General features: G+C 45.5%; 1 long non-coding RNA gene across 1 annotated transcript; it reads right to left on the bottom strand.

Moving 5' to 3' along the window:
* Nucleotides 1-5,190: 5,190 nt before the first annotated feature.
* Nucleotides 5,191-9,977, bottom strand: LOC123728633 (uncharacterized). Its single transcript, XR_006760266.1, has 3 exons — nt 8,417-9,977; nt 7,996-8,050; nt 5,191-7,840 (listed from the first exon to the last, which is right to left on the bottom strand). It is a non-coding gene; the product is annotated as an uncharacterized lncRNA (long non-coding RNA).
* Between the last annotated feature and the right edge of the window lie 97 nt (nt 9,978-10,074).

Below are 10,074 nucleotides of genomic sequence, written 5' to 3'. Positions count from 1 at the left end.
CCACCCTCTATATACCACTATTACACACCACCACCCTCTATATACCACTATTACACACCACCACCATCTATATACCACTATTACACACCACCACCTCTATATACCACTATTACACACCACCACCCTCTATATACCACTATTACACACCACCACCCTCTATATACCACTATTACACACCACCAACTATATACCACTATTACACACCACCACCCTCTATATACCACTATTACACACCACCACCCTCTATATACCACTATTACACACCACCACCACCTATATACCACTATTACACACCACCACCCCCTATATACCACTATTACACACCACCACCACCTATATACCACTATTACACACCACCACCACCTATATACCACTATTACACACCACCACCACCTATATACCACTATTACACACCACCACCCTCTATATACCACTATTACACACCCCCACCACCTATATACCACTATTACACACCACCACCCTCTATATACCACTATTACACACCACCACCCTCTATATACCACTATTACACACCACCACCACCTATATACCACTATTACACCCCACCACCTATATACCACTATTACACACCACCACCACCTATATACCACTATTACACACCACCACCACCTATATACCACTATTACACACCACCACCATCTATATACCACTATTACACACCACCACCATCTATATACCACTATTACACACCACCACCACCTATATACCACTATTACACACCACCACCACCTATATACCACTATTACACACCACCACCACCTATATACCACTATTACACACCACCACCCTCTATATACCACTATTACACACCACCACCCTCTATATACCACTATTACACACCACCACCCTCTATATACCACTATTACACACCACCACCCCTATATACCACTATTACACACCACCACCACCTATATACCACTATTACACACCACCACCCTCTATATACCACTATTACACACCACCACCCACTATATACCACTATTACACACCACCACCCTCTATATACCACTATTACACACCACCACCACCTATATACCACTATTACACACCACCACCACCTATATACCACTATTACACACCACCACCTTATATACCACTATTACACACCACCACCACCTATATACCACTATTACACACCACCACCACCTATATACCACTATTACACACCACCACCACCTATATACCACTATTACACACCACCACCACCTATATACCACTATTACACACCACCACCACCTATATACCACTATTACACACCACCACCCTCTATATACCACTATTACACACCACCACCCCTATATACCACTATTACACACCACCACCCTCTATATACCACTATTACACACCACCACCCTCTATATACCACTATTACACACCACCACCCTCTATATACCACTATTACACACCACCACCACCTATATACCACTATTACACACCACCACCCTCTATATACCACTATTACACACCACCACCCTCTATATACCACTATTACACACCACCACCACCTATATACCACTATTACACACCACCACCCCTATATACCACTATTACACACCACCACCCTCTATATACCACTATTACACACCACCACCCCCTATATACCACTATTACACACCACCACCCCCTATATACCACTATTACACACCACCACCTCTATATACCACTATTACACACCACCACCCTCTATATACCACTATTACACACCACCACCCTCTATATACCACTATTACACACCACCACCCTCTATATACCACTATTACACACCACCACCACCTATATACCACTATTACACACCACCACCACCTATATACCACTATTACACACCACCACCCTCTATATACCACTATTACACACCACCACCCCCTATATACCACTATTACACACCACCACCACCTATATACCACTATTACACACCACCACCCTCTATATACCACTATTACACACCACCACCACCTATATACCACTATTACACACCACCACCACCTATATACCACTATTACACACCACCACCACCTATATACCACTATTACACACCACCACCACCTATATACCACTATTACACACCACCACCCTCTATATACCACTATTACACACCACCACCACCTATATACCACTATTACACACCACCACCACCTATATACCACTATTACACACCACCACCATCTATATACCACTATTACACACCACCACCATCTATATACCACTATTACACACCACCACCCTCTATATACCACTATTACACCCCACCACCATCTATATACCACTATTACACCCCACCACCTATATACCACTATTACACACCACCACCACCTATATACCACTATTACACACCACCACCCTCTATACCACTATTACACACCACCACCACCTATATACCACTATTACACACCACCACCACCTATATACCACTATTACACACCACCACCATCTATATACCACTATTACACACCACCACCACCTATATACCACTATTACACACCACCCTCTATATACCACTATTACACACCACCCTCTATATACCACTATTACACACCACCACCCTCTATATACCACTATTACACACCACCATCTATATACCACTATTACACACCACCACCCTCTATATACCACTATTACACACCACCACCCTCTATATACCACTATTACACACCACCACCTATATACCACTATTACACTCCACCACCTATATACCACTATTACACACCACCACCTCTATATACCACTATTACACACCACCACCATCTATATACCACTATTACACACCACCACCCTCTATATACCACTATTACACACCACCCCCTCTATATACCACTATTACACACCACCACCCTCTATATACCACTATTACACACCACCACCCTCTATATACCACTATTACACACCACCACCATCTATATACCACTATTACACACCACCACCATCTATATACCACTATTACACACCACCACCTATATACCACTATTACACACCACCACCACCTATATACCACTATTACACACCACCACCCTCTATATACCACTATTACACACCACCACCACCTATATACCACTATTACACACCACACCACCACCTATATACCCCTATTACACACCACCACCACCTATATACCACTATTACACACCACCACCACCTATATACCACTATTACACACCACCCTCTATATACCACTATTACACACCACCACCTATATACCCCTATTACACACCACCACCACCTATATACCCCTATTACACACCACCACCACCTATATACCCCTATTACACACCACACCACCACCTATATACCCCTATTACACACCACCACCACCTATATACCACTATTACACACCACCACCACCTATATACCACTATTACACACCACCACCACCTATATACCACTATTACACACCACCACCATCTATATACCACTATTACACACCACCACCCTCTATATACCACTATTACACACCACCCTCTATATACCACTATTACACACCACCACCACCTATATACCCCTATTACACACCACACCACCACCTATATACCACTATTACACACCACCACCTATATACCACTATTACACACCACCACCACCTAGGGACATCAAGAAGATGAATCTCCTGACACTCAAAAGCTTGTTTAGTACATGAACGCTGATGACAGTCACGTTGTTTTGTTCCAGACCCTTTCTGAACACCTCATTGTGATCTACATTATTAAGGACCATGAATAATTGAACAAGGTGTTTGTGCTGGGCAGGCAGGAAGAAAAACTGCACACAGTACAATACCCCGGGGCAGAAATCATCCACATCTGGACTTTACAATGAGCTTCATAATGAGATGACAATTCTGCATGATAGAAGTAGATCCACACATGTTGTTCTCTATCTAACCATAGTGATGTTGCACACCGCTGAATAAACTGACTAACCTCCTGGGATAGGGTGATGTTCCTGTTGGACGGGAGGTTCTCAACGTCTGTCTGGATGATGGGGAGGGATGTGCTTCAACCTGAGGAGAACAGAGCAGAAACATTTGCTTCTAGCAGGGGATCTTCTTCTCTGTTCAAATTGTTCAGATTGCCCTCTTCCAAATCAGATGCTTCAGCTTGTTCCAATTTTACAACAATTTCGAGGTCGATGATTGGCTTACATACAACGAATTGGACCAAGCTAGGCCTTCATTGGCGGGTTTTTGCTCTCTTTCTCTAAATTGGAACAAGCTGAAGCATCTGATTGGAGGAGGGCAATCGGAACAGAGAAGAAGGTCCCTTACTAGTTGCGTCCCTAATCATGCATTGTTTTCTCAGGTACCAGGGCAAATGCAATGCATTTCCAGGCATTCCTGTTGGATGGACAGGTGAGGTGGAACGAGGACCGTGCGCAAGAAGCAGTGGAAGGAAAGAAGAACAGGCAGCCCCTGCTCTCCTATAGTGGCCACCTGCATGCAGCACATCCTTACCCTTAGCAGCCAAAGGGTGCTTGGCCAGGACCAGGTTAAGGACTACACCAAGCCTAGCGAGTAGACGGGTAAGTCGAGTAAGAGAATGAACATTTACATCAATTGCATTGATTACATCCCATTAACACTTCCCTACTGTGCTTTTGACTGATTTTTATTAATTTTTTAATAGGGGAACTCCTTGGAGTTGAGTACCTGTACTCGCAGACCGGCAGAGTGCTGCAGGATGTCAGCGCGGACCCTGACGTTCCGGAAGAGGCAGCCGCCGTCGAGCAGCTCGACGAGGGCTTTCAGGAGGAGGACGTGAATCCAACAGTCCACATCCCTCCTGTTACTCCTATGAGCGCCCCGTCCTCCAGCTCAGCGGCACCTCTGTCAGGGAACCCGCTGACACACCCAGGTCTGGGCCATCCAGTCCCACCGCCCCTGAAGACGGATGCTCTCCTGAGACCCCTGATCGCCACGATTCTCCTCACCCTGACCACTCCTCCTGATTCAGAGGTAAGAGTTCAATTATAATTGACCTTTTGTGTTGTTAAAAAGAAAAATGCTATTGCAACCTCTTTGCAATAATGAATTGAGACCAAAAGCTCAAGAGAAGTTAAGTGTTTGTCACGTAGAGTAGGCCAGAAGGCTAAAGTGGAAAACCTAACCTCTATCAAAATAAAAAGATGGCGGAGCAGCAAAAGTTCTTCTCTGCAAGGGTGTTTTATTTACATAGTGATTCCGGAACAAAAACAACAGTACTGCCATCAAACGTATACCTTATGGGACAGCTTAAAAACAATGCTGCCCCACCCACAGCTCAATCCAAAATGCCTCTCTATGAACTGAAAGAGGCTCCTTTTGGAGGGGTAGCCCCTCCCCTCAGAACAATTAACACTAATTAATTAAGCAATTACCTATTCAAACCTACATTTTCCATTCAACTAAACATACTAAAGTATATACATTGCAACACGTTTTTTTATGAAACAATATCCCAATATAACATTTACAAAATGACATCACTACTGACAGTGTCATTCAATATGCCCATTTACATTAATGAGCCATTCGGGACAGGAAATACAAAGTCAGCCCAATTCCCTTAGCTCGGGTCCTTATCCAGCATACCCCGAAGCTACAGAGATGGAGAGAGGAACAGAACAAACAACGTGCTCATCCATAACATCGATAAGTATAATAAATATTGCTTATATTAAATATGAACACTTGTCTGTTTATTTCTTCATACCATAACCGGTTACTGAAGTAAGTGTGAAATGTATGTACTAAGATAGAGAAGTTAACTTATCTGATAACGGAGCAGGGAGGAGTGATGAATGTGTGCCTGCGTTAAAGTACCAAATGCTGCCCGCGGCCAGTGACTGACTTCTACGTCACAGTGTTTAAAACCAAGGATACAGTCAGCTGAGAGCATGCGTTTAGAAAGCTCACAACACATTTTATACTCTTCCCCTGTAGGCGTCACCTCCCCAGCGATACATTTTATACTCTTCCCCTGTAGGCGTCACCTCCCCAGCGATACATTTTATACTCTTCCCCTGTAGGCGTCACCTCCCCAGCGATACATTTTATACTCTTCCCCTGTAGGCGTCACCTCCCCAGCGATACATTTTATACTCTTCCCCTGTAGGCGTCACCTCCCCAGCGATACATTTTATACTCTTCCCCTGTAGGCGTCACCTCCCCAGCGATACATTTTATACTCTTCCCCTGTAGGCGTCACCTCCCCAGCGATACATTTTATACTCTTCCCCTGTAGGCGTCACCTCCCCAGCGATACATTTTATACTCTTCCCCTGTAGGCGTCACCTCCCCAGCGATACATTTTATACTCTTCCCCTGTAGGCGTCACCTCCCCAGCGATACATTTTATACTCTTCCCCTGTAGGCGTCACCTCCCCAGCGATACATCTTATGACCACAATGAGTTCCCCTTCTTTCCCCTGTTAAATGTCCATGGTCCTCTCTGTTTAGCTACCCATCTTCTGGGCCTGACCCTGCTCTCTGATCCTAGACAATTTCCTCTTATCTGATTAGGTTAACCTTTCTAAATTAGTATACACACAGTTTCATGGCCCATTAATACTCATTCACTAAACAGGATACAAACAAACTAGTTTAACTTGAAACATGTTACATTTGAACAGAATCCATCAGAGTGATTTTCAGTTACAACATAAAATAACATTGTCTATTTCCTTTGTAGAGGAATCTTATGCGTTTACCTCTAAATGTGTGACATTGTCCTCATCAATTCTTCCCTGTCTCTTTATCTTCAGAGGGAGATGCAAGGCCCTGATGCAATGCCGGGCTACCAGCATGTCCACAGGCTTGCCAGGGCCTTGGTGGGGGTGAGGAACCGTCAGTTGTCGGACCGCAGGGAAGACTGTCTGGTGGCGCTGTGGCTGGCGCTGACAGACTACGACAAGCAGCGCATCTTCCGTTTGGTGGAGGCCATTTGCAGTCAACTCTGTCAGATCCATTCCAGCGCCACGCAGTCTGCCGGTGTCAAGAAGAGCAGGCGGGCGCTCATTCTGGCAGACTACGTGGCCATCAGGGAGGCAGTGCTGAACAGTCCCGAGGTTCATGGCCCAGACCAACCTTCAGCTCTTTGAGCTGAATCAAAGGACCATCAGTCAGTGGTAAGACGTTAACTTATGGAAGACTGAGTGACAGCTTGTGTTTGTTTTCTCTCCCTGTTTCAAGTACTCCCGGTGTCAGAAGGAGAGGATGGTGCTGCAGCAGAGATTGGGGCTCGCTCCTGCCCCCAGCGTCAACGCCCAGCCCCTCCCTGCAGCCAAGCCCCTCCACTACCAGCGGGAGGGGATCCAGGCACCCTTCCCTTTCCCTACGCCGCCACCCCCGGTCCCACGCCAGACCACCCAGCAAGGATGGCCTGCCCATTCTGCCAGCCCACCTAGATCAACAACCCCCCACACTTCCCGGCGCCATAGAGATGGCAAAACCATTTATTTTCAGGGTTGAACTGATGACACCTGCTCGACATCCTGGCTCATGGCAGACATTGAACAACTCCTTCAGCTTACTATCAAAGACTATGTATTTCGGATCTTGCGCACACACACACACACACACACTCTTCGATAGTATATCTTGGCTCGAACTGTGATGATTGTGATTCTGAGCTCTCAGGTTCCTACAGCGAGTTCTGGTATTCATTGACCTCTCTCTGTCAGCTCCATCTGGGGCGTATAGGGGCAGGACTTGGTTCTATACTGATGGTCGTGAGCGTAATCTAGCTGGGGCCCCGAGCTCTTCAGTGATGGTCCCGGTGGACCTCCTCACCACAGCACAGGAACACTCTGGCACCCAGGGGTCAGTTTGGCCTGCTGTACTAACTGTTCTTTCCTGTTGGTAGAAAACAATTAAGGCATCTATTAGGCTATAGGTATATTCAAGAATCACTGTATATTGTCCATTTTATGTCCAAAATGGCCTCAGGGATGACAGATTGTGTCTTGAAATAAACAATAGCCTTATAAATAACATGGATTTGCTTGTACCTGCTCCTGCAATCTCCTCCAGGATGAAAACCTTTTCAGGGATGAAGATGTCACCCTGAAAACAAACAAACGTTTTGTTAAGACAACTGAACCCAAATATATTAGTTGGCTTAACAAGCTACCTGTCTTGTATGCTTTGTCAACACACACAGAGAAAATACAGGGCCATTTTTTCCACAGCAAACATTAGCTATGTCAACTTCAGTCTAGGTAAATAAGGTGGAGCTAACTAAACATTCAAACAACAAATGTCAACAAAATGTATTACAGTAACGTTACTTGACTGAGGTGGAAGCTAGCTACAGAGTAACATTAACTTCCTACACAGAGAAACTGTTGCAATTTTAGTTAGTCGAGTTACTTGCTAACGTTTGTTGCTGGGGGGGTGTTACACAAAACATTTCAGACGCAATTAGCTTACCTTCAACTAGAGTTGCAACAAAGTTGTCCAGTGTCTAACGCTAGACTAGTCATGACCGGTTTAACGTTACCTCAGGCTCCAGTGACTCGCGTCGCCTCCTCCGTTCACTCCAACATTTTCAGCAATGTTGTTGATGGTCGGTCAGTAACCCCTAATACACCATAACCCTCAAATGGAGGGGGAAAGCAGAGGGCTTCAACGTAGGCCTATGATTCCTTTCTATTCGGAAACTCCCGGTTGCCGCATTGAACTCGCCTTTCCTCCGCGAAGCGCTGGCTACAGATCCTGCTTGCTGGCTCCAGGTCCTGCTTGCTGGCTCCAGGTCCTGCTTGCTGGCTCCAGGTCCTGCTTGCTGGCTACAGATCCTGCTTGCTGGCTACAGATCCTGCTAGCTACAGCTGACACGTCTTAAGGACATGGAGCCACTTCTTCAAAAGTTGTGAGTCCTTGGGCAGCCGATGGTAGCTTACCGAGGGATTTTTTTTTTTTGGAGCCAATTCCTACAGCCGGGTGCTATACAGTTAATGTTTGAATTACGTTTTGTTGCCATCTTCGTTGTCCAAACCTCACTCTCTTTGATTCACTCTCCTAAATAACCGACAACCTTCTGATTCCTGCCAGGCGTTACTATGGCAATTTAAAATGGCGCTGACCATAGCTCAAATAAACCTTGTCGACAATCAAAATACTAAATATAGAGATGTTTTTTATGTTAAATGCACATGTTTAGTATTAGTGGATTGAATACATCTCTTTGCTTAGACGTACTTCCTAAAGTGTTTCGATTCCCCTTTAAGTTTCATTGAGCTTGAGACATGCCACTTTAGACATCTTGCCTTGAAACGCTGCATTTTATCCTTGTTGATTGGGACACAGTGTCTGACTTGATTTGCGTTTAGTTCAGCCGACCTGTTGCACTTACCCAACATGACCACTAGAGGTGCACTTACCCAACATGACCACTAGAGGTGCACTTATCCAACATGACCACTAGAGGTGCACTTACCCAACATGACCACTAGAGGTGCACTTACCCAACATGACCACTAGAGGTGCACTTACCCAACATGACCACTAGAGGTGCACTTACCCAACATGACCACTAGAGGTGCACTTACCCAACATGACCACTAGAGGTGCACTTACCCAACATGACCACTAGAGGTGCACTTACCAACATGACCACTAGAGGTGCACTTACCCAACATGACCACTAGAGGTGCACTTACCAACATGACCACTAGAGGTGCACTTACCAACATGACCACTAGAGGTGCACTTACCCAACATGACCACTAGAGGTGCACTTACCCAACATGACCACTAGAGGTGCACTTACCCAACATGACCACTAGAGGTGCACTTACCCAACATGACCACTAGAGGTGCACTTACCAACATGACCACTAGAGGTGCACTTACCCAACATGACCACTAGAGGTGCACTTACCCAACATGACCACTAGAGGTGCACTTACCCAACATGACCACTAGAGGTGCACTTACCCAACATGACCACTAGAGGTGCACTTACCCAACATGACCACTAGAGGTGCACTTACCTAACATGAACTCTAGGGGGGAGCGAACATCCACAGGAGTGCCGCAGTGCTTTCTCCACCACACAGTGAACACAGTAAACAAAAGTTGTAGTTCTA

This window comes from Salmo salar, chromosome ssa18 (assembly GCF_905237065.1).
Source record: "Salmo salar chromosome ssa18, Ssal_v3.1, whole genome shotgun sequence".
NCBI classification, from domain to species: domain Eukaryota; kingdom Metazoa; phylum Chordata; class Actinopteri; order Salmoniformes; family Salmonidae; genus Salmo; species Salmo salar.
Note: the sequence above shows the minus strand (reverse complement) of the source record. Positions and strands in the feature narration are given on the sequence as shown.